This window comes from Cupressus sempervirens, chromosome 6 (assembly GCF_028749045.1).
Source record: "Cupressus sempervirens isolate cs-2001-9-10 chromosome 6, ASM2874904v1, whole genome shotgun sequence".
Taxonomy (NCBI): Eukaryota; Viridiplantae; Streptophyta; class Pinopsida; order Cupressales; family Cupressaceae; genus Cupressus; species Cupressus sempervirens.
Genome location: NC_143123.1, coordinates 701155765 through 701182146, shown reverse-complemented (window position 1 = coordinate 701182146; position 26382 = coordinate 701155765).

Below are 26382 nucleotides of genomic sequence, written 5' to 3'. Positions count from 1 at the left end.
TAGTGGGAGACCTTGTTTTGCATGAGAATCCTAAGAATCTGAAAAATAGAGCTCAAAAAGGAAAATTTGAGCCTAGTTGGTTGGGTCCTTTTATTATTACAGTTTCTTTTGGATCAGGTGCCTATTTGTTGTCTACACCTAAGGGAGAACAACTCCCTAATCCTATCGATCTGCTTCATTTGAAAAAGTTCTATCCCTGATGTTTGTTTTTGTTGGGAGCATCTGTACATATTTATCGGTCCTAAAAAAATACAAAAAAAGTGATATATTCCAAAAATACAAATATAAAAGAAATGGTATTTTTCAATATCAACAACGGTGTTCCTTAAAGATCTTAAACACCAAAATAGTGTTTTTTAACACTACCCTAAGAGTATTGTCTTGATTATCATGCTTTAGTCTATACTTAATGTTGAGCCATGCTTTGATCTTTCTTTGTCTGATGATTGTTCATTGCTATATATACATGTTTACTACACTATATATGTATGTTGTTTTATATTCCCTCTGTAGTCATTTTTGCACTCGGGGCATGTGGTTTTTTTTTTGAGTGATTTGATTAGTATTGATGAGTGTCTCTATGGTTTTCTTTGGGATGCATAGCTAGATAACTATGGACCATGAGACACATTTTTGGTTGGTTTCTTTCTTGTGTGGTTTTGATCTCAAGACTCACAATGTCTCTCAACACTACCAAATCCCATTCATATCATCATAGTTTCCTTGGTGACTAGTGATGATTGTGGGAAGCTTTCAATCACATTCATATCTTCAAATTACTTCAGTGATTAGTGATGATTGTGTGATCTTTCTAATAGATTTACATTCATATCTTCATGGTTTTGACCAATGAAGGTTGTGTAGCTCGACTCAATGATTAAAATGAGGATCTTAATCTTGGCTGAAATGATCAAGTACATAGAATGGATAGAAGCATCATATGGACATGAACATGCATTTTTATCCCCCTATCTTTTTGGAGGTTTTGATTTGTTTGTTTACCTTTTGGAGGTCTCCTTCATCATTTCTTTGCTATCAGTTTTGATCGTGATTGTGCTTTTTAGTACACATCACTTGTTCATGATCTCAATCAAAATTTCATATCTTACATAGTTGATGGTTTTTGAGGCATTTTCCCTCTTCTTCTTTCCATCTTCTTGTCTTTCATTTGCACCCTTTCTTTCTTTTGATTTCGGGCATGCTTTTCATGCTTAGTGACTCAACCTTGGTTTCTTGATCTATATCTTGCTTATCTTTCATCATGAACCTTTTTCTAATTTGATCATATCTATCTTATTTTTTCTTAGCCTTTCCTTCATTTTGATTTTGATCTTGAGGGGGCAAGAACACTCTATTGAGGTTCATTGTTTGCAAAGTTGATTCAAAATCTACTCATCTTTTTCTACCTAGCTTGGGGCAGATGATTATTGTCCCTAGCGCAAGTCAATGTGTGATTTTTCACTTTCCAGGTGTTGATATTTGTCACACACACACACACATATATGTATATATATACATACATATATATATATATATACATACATATATATATATACATACATATATATATATTATAATATATATATATGTATGTATGTATATATGTATGTATATATGTATATATATATGTATATATGTATATATATATGTATGTATATATATATATGTATGTATATGTATGTATGTATATATATATGTATGATTATATATATGTATATATATATATGTATATATGTGTGTGTGTGTGTGTGTGTGTGTGTGTGTGTGTGTATCATGAATTTTATAGTTGCTAAAAATTGTTTGGGCAGACCTATAATTATAAGACCCATAGCAGCATATTGTGTTCCAGGCACTATAAGACCCTAGATGGCATGTTGAGGGAACAAGAGTTAGATGCTTAATCTTTATATATTTTTGACATAAATCAATTGATATTATACACACTTTATTTGACAAGCACATTAAGTCAAAGAGGGACAAATGTATGCACCCTAAAATGGTCACCTTGACTACGTGCCCCAGTTTCATAATTTATCTCAAGCTTGAATCGATATTTACATCACCATTTCCTTTGATCAAATTAAACTATTTGAATTATTCAATTTATTTGAATTATTTAATTAATCATTATTATTTTACATCAATTTCCTTGATTAAATTGGAGTTAATTGATTTAATTAATTTTAAATAAATTGTTGGATCATCTTGATTTTTGTATTATTTAATTAAAGGAATTTTCTCCCTTTTAATTAAATAAAATCCCTCCTCACTTAATTTTTTGTGCAATAATTATTATTTTAAAAGAAATAATTAAATAAATGTCACATGTTGATATCTGATTGAAAAGATCATTTGATTAGAAAGATTGTTGAAGAAGATTGTGTGTTTCAATCATTGTTTTGTCACTGATGTCAAACCTGCTACATGTTGGTGAGAAAATTGCTTATAAATTTTAAGTACTATCACTTAATTGATTGATGAGGAGGATTTGATCAACAAGATGTAACAAAAGTACCTAGAGGAAAGGTTGAGTTATGATTATGAATTGAAGTACAAGAATTAGTTAAGATAGTGATAACATAATGTATTGATGATCTACTTAAGGTTACAAAATGATTGGCTACACTTAGAAAGTTTAGAAGAATAAAGTTAAACAAAGTTCATTTGCCAAGCTTGACCAAGTGGATAGTAGGTGCTAAGAAAAGTTAGTGCAAGTTGAGAAAAAAGTCAGTTGGAGCCGAGTAAAAGCAAGTTAGTAGATGTCGAGTAATTTTTAGTTGATGTTGAGCACCAATAAAATCCAGTTGATGTCGAGTGATTACAGTAGATGTCGAGTAATATAGTATGTACCGAGCATCAAAAGGTTGATAATGCCAAGCTATTGCATTATGACAAAGATCGAAGATTTTCCAAATAAAAGCTAACAAGTTTGTTTTCTTGGAACTTGTGAATCAGGAGGAAGATAAGATTGATGAGCTAGTGGCACAGAATCTTATGTAAACCACTTTGGAGGCGAATTCAAATGGATTCTAAGAGAAGTTTCTAGAAAAGACAAGATATGAGGTAGATACATTATCCTACCTAATCTATTGAAAACCCTAATTTTGATGATGGATAATGAGCAGGAAAATGTTCTAATTTCTTGTATATAGGAATGTCTAGTCATGAAGGAGAGAGAGAGAGAGAGAGAGAGAGAGAGAGAGAGAGAGAGAGAGAGAGAGTTTGATGTGAAAATCTAATAAGGAGAAGAAAAGGGGTTTTGCTTCATCAAGTGACCCAAGTGAAGAAGTATGTAATGGCATACTAAGCTAGAAGGCTTAAAGAGGATGAATGCTTGAAGGGAGAACAAGCTATCAGAGTTGCAAAGATTGGAAGCCTAGCAGAATTAAGGACTAAACAGAGATCTAAAATCAGAAAGTAAGGTTGTAAGTTGTATCAGATCAAAGCTCTATTGTTACTTTCTAATAATTGTATCAGCCTAGGGTAAATCATTTGGAGTAAGGTTGACTTAATAGTCATTGGAAAATCTTTTAACAGGGTGCCATTCAAAGTGAATGGCCTAAAGTCCTCTAACAAGGCTCACTTTTGACAAGGTGATTGAAATCCCTTAACCAGGTCACATTTAATAGTGTGTATTGTAACCTTTAACAGGGATCACTTTAGAAGAGTGGAAAAGGAGTAGCATGTTACTAGTGGTTTTTCCCAAATTGGGTTTCCACATTAAATCATTGTGTCAAATGTGCTGATGGATATGTTGTGTTTCATGCTTTACATTTCTACAAGATTGATTTAATAGTAACATATCAATTTTAGTTAACACACAATGAATACATGCTATATGATGAGATGGATGTATGGTGAATGTTTTATGGTTAGAATTTTGAAGTGTTGATTCACCCCCTTCCCCTCAATATTCAATTTTGCATTGTCATTTCCAACATGACTTTCATATAATACTTAACATGATATTTTTGTTAAAGGAGATAATTTCATAGAAAAAAAATTAAAAATATTGATATCACTCATATAAGTGTTAGCAACACTAACATCTTCGCTAACATTAACAAATGTTAGCACCTTCGCTAACACTTGAAATTATTAACATGGTCCTAACACTCATGTAAGTGTTGAAGGAGATAATTGCACAGAAAATATAGGAAAACAAAATGTTGCTAACACTAGTATAAGTGTTAGTAACACTAACATCTTCACTTACACTTCAAATTATTAACATGGTGCTAACACTTCAAGTTACTAGCAATGCTGCTAACACTCATGTAAGTGTTAGCAACACTTCAAATTGCTAATAGAGAAAACAATAAGAATAAAATTTAAATGAAAGTATTTTAATGTTAATATATGGGATAAATGTTTTAGTTACCTAAATCAAATATTTTTAAACCAATATATTCACCTTTGGAGACAACTAGGCTTTTTCTGTTGCTTTCATTGACTAGTGGTTTAGAACAAAGCTCACAGAGTGGATTGGTTCTCTTTTTTTTTTTTTTGTTAAGAACAGAGCTTTGTAGAGCATTTTAAGCTTATAATTGGTGAAGAAGATTTAATTCTAAACTTGTGTTGAGTGTACCAAAATATTCATTTCAATGAATTATATGCTCAAAAAAAAACTAATTTCTAACTTGTGTGGAGTGTACAAAAATATTTTTTGGGTATATAACTCGTAAATAATATTTTCAAAGATTTGTAAACATTTTTTAACACTCTAGTTAGTTGAATCAAGTATTGTTAAACCAATATATTCACTTTTTACTGGCAACTAGGTTTTTTCTGCCACTTTCACTAACTAAAGGTTTAGTAGGTAATGTGAGGGAAGAATTCAAAAAAAGAAAAAAAAAATTAAATAAAAGTATTTTAATCTTAATCTATGGGATAAATGCTCTAGTTAGCTCAATCAAGAATTTTTAAATCAATATATTTACTTTTTGAGACAACTGTGGTTTTTCCTCCACTTTCACTGACCGGTGATTTAGAACAAAGCTCAGAGAGTGGATTGGTTCTCTTTTTATTTTTTTGGCTCTCAAAGCATCATATTAATTACTATATGAAAGTCACGAAGGGACATAGCATTTTTTTTCTAACGATGAAAAATATCACAAGTTTACAAGAAGCACATTAGGAAGAACCAATCCGCTCATTAGCACTTGTATGAAGTGTTATGTGTTAGCAACATGCATGTGTTTTGTTCTCCACCTCAAAATACTTTCATTTAAATTTTATTCTCATTTTTTTCTCTTCCCTTGCACATGTGTTGTTCACCACCTTAAAATACTTTCATTTAAATTTTCTTCACATTTTTTGCTATTCTCTCACATTACCTACTAAACCACCAGATATTATTTTCATTAATGAGTTATATGCTCAAAAAAAATTAATTTCTAAACTATAAAAAATAAATTAGGATAAACACACTAGTTAGCTTAATCAAGTATTTTTAAACCACTATATTCACTTTTGGAGGCAAATAGGTTTTTTCTGCCACTTTCACTGACTGGTGATTTGGAACAAAGCTCATAAAGTGGATTGGTTCTTTTTTTGTTTCGTTGTTAAGAATAAAGCTCTTTGGAACATTTTAGGCTTATAATTGGCAAAGAAGTTGATGCAGGGGCATCCGAGGGTCAAGGTTGAGTCAAATGTGGGTTTTGGTCGAGATTTATTTTCGAGGGTCATAACTTTTGACTCAGATGTGGGTTTTGGTTAAAATTTTACAGGTAGTTGCATTACAAGGAGTTCTTTAGATTGTCAATCGAGCTTAGCTCAATAGATGGTCATTTCAATATTTTTTCAAGAGCTTAAAATCTCATCTTGACCTCCAAATTTGGCATTTTGTGTTTTTTCCAAAAAAAAAATAGAAAGTTGTTTTTGTAATAAATTTGAAATTGTATTTTTGATTTCATTGATTAGTTGGCAATTTTTCTTGCTGTAACTAGGGGCTTTTCTTGGGAAAATTAGGATTCGTAGGATGATTTTTTAAAATTACCAAAAATGGAAAAAAAAAAAAATTCTCACAAATCTACCAAATATGGTCATTTTTATAATTGTAAGTAGGTATTTATTTTCATTGTAGTGGTAGAGTAGAATTGTGAAAGTTTAATGAAGAGTTATGGTATTTGGAAACATCTGTCTTGTGTCAATTTCTAAATTATTCTTTGACAAGATTGGGTTACATTAGAAGTTTATTTCAAGACTTGTGTGGAGTGTACAAAAATATTCCTTTCATTAATGAAAGGAATATTTTGTAGTTCATAAAATAATATTTTTTGGGCATATAACTCCTTACTAAAAGAAATATTTTGTTACACTCAATGCATGTCTTGAATTTCTAATGTGCTTCTTGTAAACTTGTGATATTTTTCATCATCTCAAAAAAAAAAAAAAAAAAAAATCCTACATCCCTTTGTGACTTTTATATAATAGTTAATATGATACTTTTGTTAAAGGGGGAAAATGCATAGAAAATACAAACAAAAACATAAATAAATTATTAACATGATGCTAACACTTCAAGTTACTAGCAATGTTGTTAACACTCATGTAAGTGTTAAAGGAGACAATTTCACAGAAAACACAAGCAAAAAAATGTTGCTAACACTCATATAAGTTTTAGCAACACTAACATCTTCATATAGGAGATTAGTTCTTCTTTTTTTTTGTTAAGAACAGACCATTCTCAAACATTTTAGGCTTATAATTGGCAAAACAGTTTTAATTCAAGACTTGTGTGGACTATACAAAAAAATATTTTGCAGTTCAAAAAATAAAAATATTCAAACATATAACTCCTTAATGAAAGAAATATTTTGGTACACTCAACATAGGTCTCAAATTTCTAATGTACTTTTTTTAATTTTGTGATTTTTATCGTTGCTAAAAAAAATGTTACATCCCTTTGTGACTTTCATATAATACTTAATATGATACTTTTGTTAATGCATAGAAAATACAAGCAAAAAAATGTATTGCTAACACTCATATAAGTGTTAGCACGCTTACATCTTTGATAACATTTGGAATTATTGACATTGTGCTAACACTTCAAGTTACTAGAAATGCTGCTAACACTCATGTTAGTGTTAAAAGAGACAATTTCAAAAAAAACATAAGCAAAAAAAATGTTGCTAACACTCATGTAAGTGTTAAAAGAGACAATTTCACATAAAACACAGGCAAAAAAAATATTGATAAGTAGGAAAAAAAAATATTGAAAACACAAGCAAATGGGGTTGCAAGCTTTGGCTTTAACCATGGAGGAAACTTTGTAGTTAAGTGCGCTCAAGCTGGAGTAGTACTAGGATGGGTGACCTCCCGAGAAGTCTGCGGTGCCTCACCCCTATGAGCATCACCTAGATCCAATGAGTCCTAAGTGTTCCATCTATTCTCATGAGAGATGGATTCATATTGAATCGCTACTCATGGAATATGGGTCAATGAGTTTGACTCAAAAATCACACACTTAAATCCTGATAGCATTATCACAAAAAAAAAATATTGCCAACACGCATATAAGTGTTAGCAACACTAACATCTTCATTAACACTTTAAATTATTAACATGGTGCTAACACTTCAAGTTACTAGCAATGTTGCTAACAGTAATGTAAGTGTTAGCAACACTTCAAATTGCTAACAGAGTAAATAATGTGAAGAAAATTTAAATGAAAGTATTTTAACGTTAATCTATGAGACAAACACTCTAGTTATCTTAATCAAGTATTTTTAAACCACTATATTCACTTTTGGAGACAAATAGCTTTTTTTTGCTGCTTTCACTAGTTAGTGGTTTAGAACAAAGCTCACAGAGTGGAGTGGTTCTTTTTTTGTTTTGTTTTTAAGAACGGAGCTCTTTAGAGCATTTTAAGCTTATAATTGGTGAAGAATTTTAATTCTAAACTTGTGCAGAGTGTACCAAAATATTCATTTCTTTAATGAATTATATGCTCAACAAAATTTAATTTCTAACTTGTGTGGAGTATATCAAAAAAAAAATTAGCATATAACTCATAAATAAGATTTGCAAAGCTTTACAAACATTGTTGAATGCTCTAGTTAACTGAATCAAGTATTTTCAAACCAAAATATTCATTTTTGCTAGCAACTAAGTTGTTTCTGCTGCTTTCACTAATTGGTGGTTTAATATGTAATGTGAGGGAAGAACAAAAAATAAGCAAAAATTTTAAATAAAAGTATTTTAATGTTAATCTATGAGATAAATGCTCTAGTTAACTTAATCAAATAATTTTAAATCAATGTATTTACTTTTGGAGACAACTAAGTTTTTTGCTTTGCTTTTACTGATCAGTGGTTTAGGAAAAAGCTCACAGAGTGGATTGGTTCTCTTTTTTTTTTTTGGCTCACAAAGCATCATATTAAGTATTATATGAAAGTCAAAAAGGGACGTAGCATAAATATCACAAGTTTACAAGAAACACATTAGAACGAGCCAATCCACTCTTTAACACTTGTATGAAGTGTTAAGTGTTAGCAACATGCAAGTGTGTTGTTCTCCACCTTAAAATACTTTCATTTAAATTTTCTTCTCATTTTTTGCTCTTCCCTCACATTACTTACTAAACCACTAGATATTCTTTTTATTAATGAGTTATATTCTCAAAAAAAATTAATTTCTAAACTATAAAAGAGAATTTGGGATAAATGCTCTTGTTAGTTTAATAAAGTATTTTTAAATAATTATATTCACTATTGGCAGCAACTAGGTTTTTTCTGCCACTTTCACTGACTGATGGTTTAGAATAAATCTCACATAATGGATTGGTTCTTTTCTTTTTCTTTTTTTAGAACAGAGCTCTCTAGAACATTTTAGCCTTATAATTGAAAAATAAGTTTAATTCAAGATTTGCGTAGAGAGTAATGAAAGGAATATTTTGCAGTTCAGAAAAATTTGAAAAATTGGGCATATAACTCCTTAATGAAAGAAATATTTTGTTACACTCAACGTAGGTCTCGAATTTATAATCTATTAGTTGTAAATTTGTGATATATTTCATCATCGCAAAAAAAATGTTGTCCCTTTGTGATTTTCATATAATACTTAATATGATACTTTTGTTAAAGGAGATAATTGCACAGAAAATACAGTAAAAAAAAAATCAAATTATTAACATGGTGCTAACACTTCAAGTTATTAGCAATGCTACTAACACTCATGTAAGTGTTAAAGGAGACAATTACATAGAAAACACAGGTTAAAAAAAATGCTAACACTCATATGAGTGTTAGCAACACTAACATCTTCGTAGAGTGGATTGCTTCTTTTTTTGTTTTGTTGTCCCAATAACATTCTCTTAAATTTGAACCAATCCCTTGATTAAATAAATAATAAATTCATATTTGATATTGTTCATAGTACAAGTACTTTGTGTTATACATTAATATATTATAGTATACACATTTCTTATATGGATAGTATACCTCATTACTAAGTCTAAAGGTCAAGTACTAGTAGTTATGTGACACTTGTTCAACTTACAAATTTCATCAAGTCATTGTTCAAAATTGATTTTCAATCAAAAATAGATTTACAAATATATTTAGTGGAAATTATAAATATTAAAATGATATAAATGATTGAGTGCAATTAACTATTGACACTCTCATTAAAATATTAATTGTATACATACAAAGATGAAATGTATATAATGAGAAAAATCAAGCTAACATAGACTATTACTCAAATTATGATAGAACTAGCACTTGCACCTTTGGAGGGTGCAAGGAGTGCACCAATAGTTTTATATGTAAGATGATGTTACCCTATTGTTGATATAGAATGTTTAATCAAAATTTTTGGTATGTAAAATAAATTATTGGTAAAATAATTTTCTACTAAGCCTTAAAGTATTTTGGTGATAGTGATACATTTATTTTTTATTATTTCATGGATGCAAAAAGCTACATCTTGTTTTCCAACATGTGAGATTCCTTTATTTTGTTATGTAATTGTGTATTGGTGATTCTGCATTTTAGCATATCTCTTAATGGTAAAAGTAGGTTGGATACATGAATATTAGCTAAACTCTTGAAATAATTGATGGTAATAATGCATGACATATTAAGTGGTAGTTGTCTCCAACTTTCTAATGTGATAGGAAAAATTGGAATGGTCTTGAGATCATGTTCATTCTAGGATGACCCATATAACTATGAAAATGTATGACAAGATACATGGGAACACTTGGTGGTTTACAGCCTCACACACTATATCATAATCCTCTCTTTGCCAATGTTACATAAACAATATAGAATCTTTCTCATTCAATTTTTTCACAATTTATTTGTTTAATGCCAATCTTGTTCAGTTGCTTTTGAATATTTAATTTGGCTTGAAGTGAAATATTTGTCTCTATCAATATGTTCCAAATAGATTTTCAACCTACTCTGTCAAGTTTAGCTAAATATAGTGATTTTTGAAACTTAAATATTTATTTTCTCATGAGATAATTTGTGAATAATGGGATTATATGATATATTGATAGTCTATAACTTTTACATTTTTATGTAAGCTTCAATTTTTATTATTTTGATAACTTTATTCTTATAGAATACATTACTTTTATCAAAAAAAAAAATTGTTACTGTGGTTTCTAACCATACGAATAATGTTTACTCAAATTTTCACAATCTAATAACCAATAATTGTGTGGTAACTTTTATAACTAAAATTAATATTGTAAACGAATTCAAATTTTTTATACTCTTTTTTTCTTTAGAATATTAATTTTAATTTTAATAGTTTAGAAAAAATCAATTTGATTAATTTGGTGAATTGCTTTTGAAATTGTAATAGTTGAATATATATAGTTGTATATTTAGGAAACTATTCAAATATAATATTTAGCATTTGCCTTTACCCACCTATTAAAGGGACATTCAGAGTCTTGTATCCAAAATATATATAATGTGAGGCTAGGAAATAGGCTGATAAAAATCACATCTACCATAGAGAAACCTATAAATCATCACATAAAAGAATTATAATATATTGCAAAGTAGTGTTATGTAAGAGTGTAAAGGCAAGCTGCAAACCACCTTAGAGAATTAAATGAAAAAATGGACAAATTTGTGAATGTTTTCAGCAATTTTCTCATCACCTCTAGCAAACAAAATTAAAATGTTTCTAAATTAAATCTCTTAAGAATGTAACAATAGTGTTAGTAACTGACATTACATCTATAAATTAGAGAGTTGATACAACTCTAATGGAACCGAGTTTTTATCATGTAATTTCCTAGACACCACTGAAGACAGAATATTTATCAATTACCTTCAAGCTAATAACAATAATCTCTACTAATCTAATCTTTATAAGAAAAGATGGATAGCATTAATTTTTGAAAAATTATCAAGATAGATTACTGTGTTTTCTTTTGACTTTGGAAGATAAATATGGTTAGCAAGAATGGTGGTTTAGGATAGTGTTTTTTCAAATGCATGATGCAAGTACAACATTTATTTTCATCAGGGACATTATTTGCAAAGTTCAAACTTCCAACCTCTCTATGGGATGAGAACCACAAAGATAATGTTATAATTGGTTGCTTTCTACAGATATTGTTAGGAAATTTTCATAAATAGTTAGTACTTGTGTTAGAATTAACAAATTGAATGCATTGTTTCTCTTTGTGTGTATAAATTGACTTTCCTCTCATAGGTTTCAATTGGAGTTAACTAAGAAAGGTTGGAGGTTTGATTGGCATTGTGTATCAATTTTGTTGCAGGTTGGCATAGTCTTAATGCTACTCAGAGTAACCATCTGATCTTCCCAAGAAAATTCATATGTATTTCCATCTTCATCTTCTAGCAATCAATAGATGGGAATAATAATGCAGTGACAAGATCAAAAGACACCCACTATTCTTTTCATATTTATATCAATAACAGTATTTATTCTCAACACTGAGTTGTTAGGATTAAACCACGGACAGAAATAACAATTACATGCAAATATCAATAATATCAAAAAATAATAGATCACACAGAAATGAACACAAGACACCAAGATTTAACGTGGTTCACCAAAACCTTGGGCTACATCCACCAAACAGCAAGTCCACTATTTTTATGATCCAGTGATTACAACCTGATTATAATAAGTAATCCCTTATAGCTCAATATCACTGCAAGAATCAATTTTCACATCAGCTTATCAAACAATCCCTAACCCTAAGCCCCATTATACAAGTATTTTTGCCACTTTAGGGTTACAACATGTTAGCCATATTTTGGTGAATATAAGCAATAGCCAATTAGCAAATAGTAGCCCAAAGTTTTGTGCCATTGGCGAATGGTAGCCCCAAAGAATTTATGAAGTATGTACATTACTTCCTTGATCAATCACCACAATCTAACAATCTCCCACTTGGAAACTAATCAAAATCCACAATAGAAAATAATCTCCTACTTGGAGACTAATCCTGTAGCAATACCACTACCACATGGGGCTCCCACTGGATAAAACCACCCTGAAAATTGATGTTCTTTTATTCCTATTTAGTCTAGAAGACCAACTAAATCTGAAGAGAAATTCAACTTCTCCTTGGTCATTACTTTTGTAAACATATCTACTGGATTGTCATCTGTATGTATCTTGTCTAGCTTTAATTGTCCATCATCCAAAATAGATCAAATGATATGGCACAGCAATTGTATGTGTTTTGTCTTTGAATGTAGATTCGAATTCTCTACAAGATGAATGGCACTCTGACTATCTATAAACAAATAATTAGCCCTCTAAGGGTGTCCCAATTCTTTTAAGAAGAACTGAAGCCATATCATCTCCTTGGTTGCCTCTATAAAAGTAACATACTCTACTTCTGTAGTGGATAATACATTAACCTTTTGTAACCTAGAAACCCAGCTCACCACTGCCCCACCAATAGTAAATACATACCCTTAGTACTCTTCCTGGTATAAATATCCCCTACCAAATCTGAGTCAACATAGCCTTGTAAATTAGTAGTAGAGCCCCCAAAGTGTAAACACTTGCTAGATGTTCCTCTTAAATATTTGACAATCCATTTTATTGTAGTCCAATGCTCAATTCTTGGATGACTCATATACCTGCTAACGACTCCCACTACATGTGCAATATCTGGCCTTGTACATACCATAGCATACATCAAAATTCCTACAGTTGAAGCATAGGGTACCTTGGACATCTTATCCTCCTTTTCTTGTATCTTTGGACAGAACTCCTTAGTCAACTTTAAATGACCAGGTAAATGTGTTGACAGCTTTAGCATTCTCCATAGAGAAATGTTGCAACAACTTCTCAACATAATCAGCCTAGTATAGCACCGATTTCTCATTCTTTCTATCTTGACAAATCTGTATACCAAGGATTTGTTTTGCTGCCCCCAAATCCTTCATAGAAAATGCATGTGCTAATTATTGTTTCATCCCCTTAATGTGATCCATGTTAGACCCAGCTACAAGCATATCATCAACATATAAACATAAAATAATGTTGTTGTCATCATCCAACCTCTTAAAATAAACACAATGATCTGAATGACACCTATTATATCTATGCTCATGCATAAACCTGTCAAATTTTAGATACCATTGCCGAGGTGCTTGCTTCAAGCCATATAAACTCTTCTTCATCTGCACACTAAGTTCTTCTTACCTTTGATCTCAAATCCCTATGGCTGAGCCATATATATTTCTTCATCCAAATAATCATTAAAGAAGGTTGTTTTAACATCAACCTACTCCAAATGAAAATCTTCAATAGCCACAATACTTAAAACAGTGTGAATAGAAATCATTTTAACAACAAGAGAGAATATCTCATCAAAATCAATGTCTTTTTTTGGTGCAAATCCTTTTACAACTAACTTGGATTTAAATATTTTCTTACCTCCTTCCTCTAGTTTCAACCTATAAACCCACTTATTTTGTAAAGCCTTTTTACCTGTAGTCAACTTGCATAAATCCCATGTCTTATTTTTCAGCAAAGAGTCCATTTCTTCTTTCATTGTAGACTCTCACTGAATCTTAGTATCTACCTGCATAACTTCATTATAACATTCAAGTTCACTAACTTCTGTTAGTAAAATAGAATACAAAGAGGAAGAAAATCTTTCTAGGGGTCTAATTATCCTTGTTGACCATCTAACATTTAGTAGTGTGTATGGTATTTGTTGTTGTGGTTGTTGCACATCATGAGGAATGGATTTTCAAAATTCCAAAGCCTATAACCAAATTCATGAATTCCATATCTAACAAATACAAATTTCTTTGACTTAGCTTCCAGCTTGGTTCTATTTTCAAAATCTATATGAGTAAATGCTTCACAACCAAAGGTTTTGAGAAAATAATAACTCACCGTCTTACCAGTCCATGCTTCCTCTAGAATACCATAGCCTAAAGGAGTAGAGGGACCTCTATTAATCAAATACACAGCAGTATTGACAGCCTCCACCCACATGTGTAAGGGCAACCCAGCATGCAACCTCACGCTCCTTGCACGATCCATTATAGTCCTCTTCATGCATTCAACCACTCCATTTTCATGTGGAGTCCTTGGAATAGTTTTCTATCTACAAATACCATTAGAGAAGCAATAATATTCAAATTCATGACTGCAATACTCACCACCATTATCAGATCTAAGACATTTTAATTTTTTACCAGTCTCATTTTCAACCAAGCATTTCGAGTTCTTAAAAGTTCAAAATACATCAAATTTTTGTCTATGGAAATAAACCCATACTTTTCTAGTTGCATCATCAATAAATATAACATAATAATGAAAGCCACCAAGGGAAGATACCTAAGCTGGTCTCCATAAATTGGTATGCACAAGCTCTAATTTCTCCTTTTTATTTTCCTTCCCAGTCTTCACAAAAATCACTCTCTCTTTTTTTCCATACACACAACTTTCATAAAAATCCATATTAACACATTTTAGACCTGATAAAACTTTCTTTGAATGAATTACTCTCATTACTTTTTCACTCATGTGCCCAAGTCTGTTGGGCCACAGTGTTGTATCAGAATTTACAGTAGCTATTTATTCTCCCTAGTTAACTGCAGTAATTGTTCCTAAGCATTCACTTTTCTCTGAAACAATTAAAGTAGAAGGAACAATATGATCTGTACAAAGATATAACGTGCCTACTTTCACACCTTTTGCTACTACAAGGGAACCTTTTGAGACCTTCCAATTTTTATCATTAAAAGTAACTACACAACCCTCATCACCAAGTTGCCCTGATAAAATTAAATTTCTACTCAGCCTTGGAACATGTCTTACCTCATGTAGTGTAACGCACTACCAAGGGATCCAAAAGAATAAACCTAAAGTTTAACTAAGTTTGCCAAACATTTTTTTTTTTAAACAAGAAAGATAATCATACACATCAAACACATAGTAGCGAAAGCAATAACATACAATCATCTAACACATACATAACAGGTTACATTCCTTAAGGATCTCATGATGTTGAATCACATTTAAATCTAATTAATACTAATTCTAACAAGTACCACATCCACATGAAAGAATAATCAGAAAGTCCAATGTCCATATTATACATTTTTTATGAATGCCTCTTGGCAAATTAATTTGGAATGCTCAATCATCCACTTTACATGTCATAGGGTATGAAAGGGTAAAAGCATATACATATGTAGAATGGAAATAAAGATACATCATCCTCCATGAATCCATGATACATAGAACAGTATAATAAATAAATCCATCCACCATACATGATACATCCATCCATCATAAAAGATATAAACATCCAACATGAAATACAACTAACTAAGTGTGTGGTTCCTTCCAACCGTCAATAGCATCATAAGACCATCATGGGCCCTAGCCATCCCCCATATGTAACATCCCAAGCCATAGATTAGATCATCGGTGCTATCATAATAGGGATGTCACTCCTAAAACATACTACAAAAAAGCATAAGGAAATCTAACATACTAATCATCAATATAAAGAAATGCATCAGTAAATAGCATCACCTAATCATGGTAAACAAGCATCCCAAAAAGCTCTAACCATGGTGACTACGGATAGATCTCCATGGTAAGAGTAAAATCACTACCATCCGACCATGTGGACCTAAATGGTCCACTCCCACTGTGCTGAGGAGATAGTCTCAAGTCCCCAAACAAGATATCAAATCACATAACATAGATACTCTCTAAGTCCAAGAAATCCTAAAAGTATACTAACTCAAAGGTTCTAACATAGATCAACATCTAGACCCAGAGGCACACAAAGACACATAGGAAACCTACTATGTAAGCAGGAAAGTGTCATCACACAAATCACATTTAGAGTTACTTGAGCAATCCCTGAGGAATCTTGGGTCCCTAGTGATCCCTGTGGCCACTAGTATCTTTTCGTACTACAAGGCATACTATGAAATGTAAGATCATAACCAAGAATTCTCTTTACTCCCATCCTAGTCTGTAGTAGCACTCGAGGTATGGGTGAGAACATACAATTAATCTTATTAGGTTCATTTAATTTAGTATTTAGTGTAATGTTATCACTTATTTAAAATAACTTACAATGAGTTATCCCTAGAGCCACTTAGGGCCCTCGTCCCCCATTGCAAGCCACTTCCCAACACTACATATAAATAACCTAAACTAGGCTCAATAACAATACAAATCAATAATCTCATAAAAATCACCTCAGCCCTATACAAGTGACTAAAAAGTATCAAAAGATAATCCACAATATTCACATCAGTTCTCCACGAGCAACTAAAAAGCATCAAATGATAAATCACAATATCCATCGATTCTCAACAAGCAACCGTAAAGTATCCCAAAATAAATCACAATATCCATTGGTTCTCAATAAGTGACTAGAAAGCATCACAAAATAGTACTGATCGAAGACTCCAAAATGGTTAACTCAAACATGTCACAACATGACATCATCAAGAAAAAATCATTCAAAACACCTCAATCCTCTCAAAGTGACTGGGAAACAAATCAAATATAACTAATCAATGACTGAAAAATGGTTAAATTAGATATCTCATAACATACACCTCAGCTTCACACAAGGAAACTGGAAAGCAATAACAATCAATAATCCACACACATTATAGAGCATGTCATCACATTACCATGGTTGGGTTAAAAGATTGAGACCAAAACATCAGCATGACATCACAAACACATAACTCCCGAGCCTTTGGTAACAACCTAAGACTGGTTAATACTAAGACAACCCGAAACCCCAAAACATAGACAGTACACAAAACACATAATAGGATAGCCTCACAGTTTGGTTGATTTAGAAAACACATAGTTTGGGTTAAACAATAAGGTTTCAATTTTTAGTGTTTGTGTTCAAGTGAATAGTCTCATAGTTCAATTTGATTGATAATATACTATTGAGTTAATGTGAGGTTTCCATTTCCAGTTGAACGTATGTTTTAAACAAATAAAACCCATGGTTTACCCTTACAAATTTTTTTGTTCGTATATCCAAATGAAATGCACAATTACCCCTAATTATTTTAAGTCAAAGTCCTAAAACAATCCAAGGGTAATAATTAAATTATTAATAATACTTGTTGATCTTTAAACATAGTAATCTATGCTTTCATTAGAATTAGTATTATAATAATTTAATAAATTTTGAACTTACTTAAACAAATTCCCTTATTAATTAATTTTAATTAAATCAAATTTTAATTAAATTAATTAATAATAAATAAAAAGAACTATATTACATTTATTAATAATTTATTTAATTATAAAATTATTAATAAATAATAATACAAATTCAATATAATTTAATAATTTAATAATTTAAAAATAATAATATAATTTAAATTAAATAATAATAATGTTAATAAAACAATTTTTAGAACTTTTTAAAAAATAAAATTGAATCACATATGATCTAGGCATTTATAAAGGCCCGTCGGCCTACCACTTAATGTAGTTGTCACAGCTCTTTATTGCTGCTGCAGTAGAGTATGCTACGACCACAGTGGAAATACAGAGGAGGAGGGTGTGGGCTTTTCCCCACCTCACCCATATTAAAATACATATTTTTTTTTATAAGTTTCCTTATAATATAAATTCTATTTTTTTATACAATTTTATTTTATTAAGAATTTAATAAAAAAATATTTTTTTAAAAATGAATCCCCCATTTGTATGCATAAGTTTATTTGTTTTAAAATACTTGTTTTTATTAAATTCATTTATGTAATCAGATTTAATAAATATATATAATTTATAATTCAAATATTTTCTTTAAATAAAATCATATATATATATATATATATTCTTTTTTAAAAAAATTCAACATTAACCTGATAGAGAAAATATCATTAACTAATCAAAAAAAAAATTCAACTTAGAATTTTCTTTTCCCAATTTCAAAACCCTACCCCGATTAAATTTCTCAATTCCATTTTAATTCAAACCCAAATCTCGATTTAATACTAATTTTTTTCAATTGTAGAATGAGGTTTTCTGAATAGTTTTTCAACCAGATTTACAAATGAAATCAAATAGCATAAGATTCAGAATGAAGGGTGGCAAGATTCATACAAAAAAAATTGGGAAAACAAATTTCAACAAGCACGATGTAGACAGAATATATTGAATTACATAATTCATCTAGTGGTCAAAACACAAGACCCTACCTGAGCCTGATGCTAATGCGCAACCACCCAAAAATTGTGAGAGAATTTGCTTCTATCTAGAATCTTCTCTCTAAAAACTTTTTCCAAAAATTCCCTTCCAAATTCACTTCCCAAAGCTTGAATCCAAATTCCTTCTCCAAATTTCATGTCTCTCAATAATGAACCCCCTAATTGTGATAAAGAGTTCTCTCCTTAAATTGGGGCACTGAATGTGCGTTCACCCCGAAAAACTCTTTGCTCACAACCCTTAACTCAATATTAACTTTTATTAATCTTTCTTTTATCTTTTCATGCACCTTAAAAGAATTATTAAATAACTTTATTTAATATTCCACTTGACTCCTTTCTAAAATAATTTATTAATTTAGTCACATGCACACATTATGCAATTAAAATAACATTATTAAATTCACATGTTTAATCTTTTTAATTAATTTCTTTTATTTTCAACTCATGTATGCATCATGCGATTGAGAATCTTTTTAATAATTAATACCCTTTTTCCACTTTTAAATTTTATTTTTGAACGTTAAATTTGATAAATATTTATTAACTTAAGTAACAATAATATTTAGCATTTCTTTAAAAATGAACTCTAAATATATTATTATTAAATTAAATTAATGTTATCATGTTCTAAATTTATACTTATAACTTTTATCATCAAATTTAATTTTTTTTATTTTAATTAATTTTTCAATTAATTAAATACAATTAAATATTAAAGTGTCATAATAATTTCCATTAAATTTAATCATTTATTTAATCTTTTAATTAGACAATTAATAGAAAATTTACCAAAGACTCATAAAGAAACATACAAAAACCCATCATAGGAAAAACACATACTAAATCAACCTAAAGGGTTATAATCACAAATTAACGTCATTTGACACATTCGAAGGGTACGGGACTCAAATACTTGTCCTAATTGTCAATTAGGACAAATGGCTTAAAAGTTTAGGATTTGGACTTAAGAATTTATCTCTCCTCTCTTACCATTGAGACATTGCGATAGGGTATGCTCATCCTAGAAATTCAGGGAAGTCGATACCTGGTACCTGCAACCTACATAAAATTTATGCATGTACAGACACAATATTCTAAGCTAAATAGGCCATGGTAGGAAGTGGTGTATCGTGTAGATCCTAACTAGCAGGTGACTACAACTCCCTTCCTTAACCACATAAGAAATGCTATACATAAAGAAAACAAACACGCACACCATACACATGCAGTATGGGGCAAGTATCCATAAGAAAACACATATGACAATAAACCATCTAACTAATCATCATCAATAACTGAAATCACTGAATAATCATCATATGTAAATGAAATATAGAGTACCAAGTAATTTCATCATATAATAAACTAAATGTGAAACAATATCTGATAATATCAAAACAATAGTACTCGTCATCAAACATAAAACTGGCCTAAAAGAGTTTGGCAATGATAGCAAAAATGCAAACTGGGGTAGGCACTACATGTAGTAGTCAATGATTCCCATTCTGCAACTTAATCTTAATTTTTCCCTTTCCAATAATCTGATAGGGTTCATTATCCCCCAAATAAACAAGTCCAAAATTCCCTTGGATATAATCAATAAAATAACCTCTATGAGGCGTAGCATGAAATGAAGCACCAAAATCTAAAACCCATGAATCATCAACACTTACTAAAGATAGAAGCAAAGCATCCTCTTCAAATTTTTTACTTACCACATTTGCCTCCTTCTCTTCATCTAGTTTATCTCCCTCATTTTTCTTTCAAGTCCAATAGTCTAACTTTTTATGCCCTATTTTACCATAGTACCAGCATTCATTTGGTCCTCTTGATTGAGACCTCCTCCCCTTTGACTTTTCTCTTGATTTCCCATAATTTCTAGAATTACTTCCTCTCTCAATTGTTCTACCTCGAATTTGTGCATTCAAAGCACTTTTTGATGTAGATCCACCTAAGTTTTCCTACGAGTTTCCTCACTCAAAGTAACACCGATCATATCATCATATTTTAGGGTACTAGATCCAGAAATAGAATTACTCATAGCCATTACCATGCCATTCTAGCTTTTAGACAAAGAACACAAAATCAAGAAAGCCATAATTTGTTCATCAAAATTAATACCCACAGAAGATAACTAACTAGTAACAGTAATGAATTCATTTAAATGGTCTGCAACAGATCCACCTTCTATCATTTTCATATTAAATAAACATTTCATGAGAAATACCTTTTTTGAAGTGGAGGGATTTTCATACAATTTCTTTAGGGTTTCCATCAACTCTTTTGTTGTCTTCACTTTTGTAATATTAAATGCCACCAATGGTGCCAGACATAATTGAATGCTTCCCAAGTTCCTTTCTATATAAAAGATCTTAGTTGCCATTTGACATAGATTCTTGATTCTTGGTTTTTCCTTCCAACAACTTCCATAAATCCTTTTGATAAAGATAGTCCTCCATTTGCATCTTCCATAACTAAAAGTTCTTCACATTTGTCAACCCTCAACTTACCTTCGTCTGCCATCACTCCCACTCAACTATGAGACTCCCACTCAATCATGAGACTTTCTTGTAGGGAATAACTGGAAAAAAATCCTTGCTCTGATACCACTTGTTACAATTAGACCATGGACAGAAATAAAAATTACATGCAAATATAAACAATATTAAAAAAATAATAGATCACACAGAAAAGAACATAAGACACCAAGATTGAATGTGATTCACCCAAACCCTGGGCTATGTCCACCAAAAAGCAACTCTAACATTTTTACAATCCAGCGATTACAACTTGATTACAATCTGTAATCCCTCAGTACCACTGCAAGAACCAATTTTCATATCACCTTATCAAACAATCCCTGACCCTAAGCCCTTTTATACACATATTTTTGCTGCTTTAGGTTTACAACATATCGTCCATATGTCGACGAATATAAGCAATAACCAATTGGCAAATAGTAGCCCAAAATTTTGTGTCATTGGTGAATAGCGAATAGTAACCCAAAATCTTGTGTCATTGGAAAATAATAGCCCCAAAGAATTTATGAAGTATGTACAGTCCTTCCCTGGTCAATCACCACAAGCTAACATGAGCCTTATTTTGAGTTAATAAGCTTGAAAGGAATAGTAGTGGATTCCTTGGAATCAACCTTTGTATTATAATTTCCCATTAATGAAGTGATGAGAGAGGAGGATTAAGATGAGCAGTGTTGCTTTAGTTTCAATTGATGCAATTTTCAACTGCTAAATTTGTTTCAACAATTTTGCTCTATTGCTTGCGCTTAGGAGACTATTGTCATACCAAATGTTGTAGATTTGTAGAAGGAGATTGTCAGATTGAAGACCACATAGAACAAACAACCCGATGGAAACTTCTTGTTGCCCAATGTAATCCAGTGTAAGACTACCAGAAAATATAAACTTTTTATTAATGATTCTCAAGGAGTGAAGCCTATCTACTTAATTAATGCTCAAAATATAATATTCACACCTAACATTGTTTATATATATGCCAAAACATTTTTTACAAATGATAATTGATTTCGTTGAGAAGATGCTAGATATTTAGCTATTTTATCTTTGAATTCCATTTGCTATTTAAATTAAGAAGTCCAAAGATACACTGAGACTAAAGGACAAATTTTAAGAGTACATGTTTTTATTAATCCCTACCTTAATATAAGGCACAGAACTAATGTTTTCATTAGCCCACCCCCCATTAATTTTGAGGACAAGAATTAATTTTTTTGGCTAAGGTTTAGGACTGTATATTTTTGAAGTCATTCATTACAACTAAAATCTTGATTTTTGATTGGTCCAAGACTATTTTCCTAGACATAAATCCTATTTCTTGAATTGAAAAATATGAAAAAAATCAAGAGGTTAAGAATGTAATTAATGTTTGTTAGAATTTATTTTATATTTTATTAAAACATTAGCAACATGTCAATAGGTGTTGAAGGAAGGAGTGGATGTATTGATTTAGTAGAAAAGCCCTAATGCATTCAAAAGTCTCTAGGGCGTGAAGGTTTTGAGCCACCCATTTTTACCAATTGTTCAACATTGTATCCCTGCACAGAGCAATATTGTGGAAGGAATAAATAGGTCATAATCACATAAATCTATGTGATCTGATTAATATAATGTTTTGTGCCTCTTGTAATGAATTCTCTGTAAAAGAATACATTTTACTATTTTAAGAAAAAGATGAAAAATGCATGTGCTTTAACTCTTTCAAATTCTGATGAAAATTAAGGTAAATTTTTAAAAAAATGATTTTTCTATGTGGGTTCACACGTGATTTCTTTCTTCCTTGTTTTGAATTAGTTGACATATCTTTCAATTGTGGCTTTTTTTGAAATCTTAGGTGAAATGGTAACAAAGCTCCCATTATCATGCTCATGGTCTTGTAACATTTTTTCAAGTCATGGAAATTATTTTTTTATTAACTTTTATTAATTTTTTCTTTTTCTTTTTTTAGACATCTTTTCTTTTTAATAATAGAATAAAACTAGCACTTGCATCTTTGAGGGATGCAAGAGTTACGCTGATAGTCAAATATATACCAAATGATTATATGGAGCAAGCTTATTATTGGATCGCTCTCTATTTCTATATCGATATGTCTTTATTTGACTCACAATTTTTCTATCTACCACCCTAACCATGTTTTTATATATTTATTAAATACACAAATTAACATTCCTATCTCTTTACCTTCAAAATCTTTATCTATATTCAATGTTCTCTTTTTCTCTTTGATCTATCTATCTATCTATTTATCACCATATAATCTTTACCACTTTATCCCTTCATATTTTTCTCTCCCTTTGTAAATATCCTCTCTCTCTCTCTCTCTCTCTCTCTCTCTCTCTCTCTCTCTCTCTCTCTCTCTCTCTCTCTCTCTCTCTCTCTCTCTCTCTCTCTCTCTCTCTATCTATCTCACACACACACACACACACACACACAAACACTCTCTTTCCCTCTCCCATCCCCCCACTCTATCCCTCTCTAGGTTTAAATCCCTAAGCTCAACCCTAAACCTCATTTTTGTCCCACTCGTCCCTCTCTCAACCATCAACATCATTTTCCTCTCTCATTCTCACTTTTACATTCTCTACGCACATATTATTATAAAATTGATACATGTAAATGTCATACCTTTACCCAATGTTGCACAAGCAATCCAATATCTTTCTCATACAATTATTTTGCAATATATGTGTTCAATGCACATTGGTGTTCATATTTTGAATCTAGTTCAATTTCTTTTACATATTTAATTTTCTGAGAATATGTTATGTTATTTATAGTTTTCAAAGGAGTTTGTTGGGTCAAGCATACCAAAAGCGACAATCAATTTCATAATCTTAAATATGTAATTTTTTTGTATATATTATTTTGGTATTAAATATATCTTTTTTAGCATACATTATTTTTTAAATATATTTTTAATTAAAATTATTCAAAGTGTATTTTTAAGTGCATATACAATTTTTTCTAAAGAGATTTTTTTTTTCTTTCTTAGAAATATGTTGTTTCCCTACCTCTATCATTGTAGCAAGATAACAATAAAGTGAATCACATTATTGGGTACTAGAGCATTTTTCTAGATTTTAATGTATTTGAAAGTAGAGAGACGTAAATTCTATGATTTTTTACTGTAATAATCAAATTAAAACAAGTAAAATAATAATAAAATTATATTTCATCCATGCCTTTTCATTTAATCACCATTTTTATTATATGAGTAATATTTAATCATTATTAGTTTATTATAAATAATATTTATAAGACTACATAAATTATTCTATATATATATTACAATTATTAATTTAAAAATAGAAAAAAATTGGAATATAACACCTTGTCTCTCTCTTTCACACTAATCGAGATTGAAATTTATACCATCTGCTCTTTATTGTATTGCACATTGCTTCTTATGCACCTACTAGATTACAATATAATATATAAATATAACTATTATGTTAATTTAAATGAATTTCATTAACATTAAACATAATGTCACGTCAAATGTTTAATACGCAAATTGTGTTTGTTGTGTTTAAACTATCCCTCTACCCATCATTTTCATATGTTTGGGGAAGATGTTTGCCCCCAAACAAACAAGTAATAGTGATGGCAACACCATATGTGAGATCCTTCGGTGGAGGTCTGATGGATTGAAAACTCCTGTCCAAATGCATAGTTTGATGAATTCTCTGTGATCATGCTTGAATACTCCAAACAACTCACCAAATTCAATTGACAGAGATTCCATATTGCACTCGCACTCACCAAAGAGAGTCACATTTGCTTCACACTAGGGGCACCACAATTGCTCCATTGATATATAACAACACACACTAGAAAAATATTGTAAATGTATCAATTAAATAAATGTATTTAGTGCAAGTCACTATATGCATTAAAATATGTGAAAAATATAACAAAATTAAATATAACTCTATATGTATATACAATATATGCATATATAAGCATATTTAATTGTATAAATACATGCTTAGACTATAATAGGTTGTTCAATATGTGATAATATATTTAGTGTAATTCTATAGTTATAAATAATTGCAACATTTAATATTTTATAAAATTATGATTAAGAAAGATGATAAATGTTATGTCCTTATTAAATGATAGGTATCAAGTTGAATTAAGTTACTTGTGATAGTGATAGGTAAGCTCTATGGTTATTTTTAGGTTTCTAAATTTTTTAAATCCATATTTTTAGTTTGCATCCTTGTCATTGTTATATTTTCAAGTGTTTGTCAACACATTTTACAACATAATTAATTTAATAGTTAAGGAGAACACTATATTTATGATTAATTTAAAAAGAATATTTCTATTTAAAAACTATTAACATATTCCTTATAAGTTCATAATTAATTTCAACAAATAAGATTTATATTATTTACCTTTGTCATTCTAAAGGCCTAATGTCCCTTCTCTATTAATTATGGTTATTTTTAGATTTCTTAAATGAATTGAATTATTTATACATCAATTTATATTATCATATTTTAATCGTCTATTAATATACATTATCATATTTTGTCATGAAATTACTTTTCACAGATGTTCATTATAGAACTCCAAATCATAGTTGAACTTAACACTGATTTTATTTATATTACATAGAAAAACATACATAATTATTTTTATATGTATAAATTGTTAGAAAAAATCAACAAAATGATTTGAAATTCTATTATTTTCGACATGAATATTTTTTTAATTTTATTCCTCATTTAGTAATAAACAAGTAAAAAGATATTTGGAACAATAAAATATTTAGATGATGAAGAAGAGGAAGGAAAAGAAGATTTTTAATCTTCTATTCTAAATATTGAGTTGCAGTTTTGGTAACCTTAAATTTATCTCCATGTTGTATGGTTGTATCTCTTGCAATGTTTGTAAATTTACTATTCCCTTCTCTTTCTATTAATAGATGATTTATGGCTTGATGCTCAATAAGACAAGTAATCCTCAAGAACAAAGTGAACAACACAGTAGAAAATATAAATTCATTGTATGGGTAACATAATTTAATCTTTGTTTATAAGTTACCTCACAAATCTCGAGGAAGAAAAGTTTTATATAAGCAAGGAATGAATGAGAGGATAATTATTTATATCTACAGCTTTTCAGAAACCATGCTTTCCAAATTT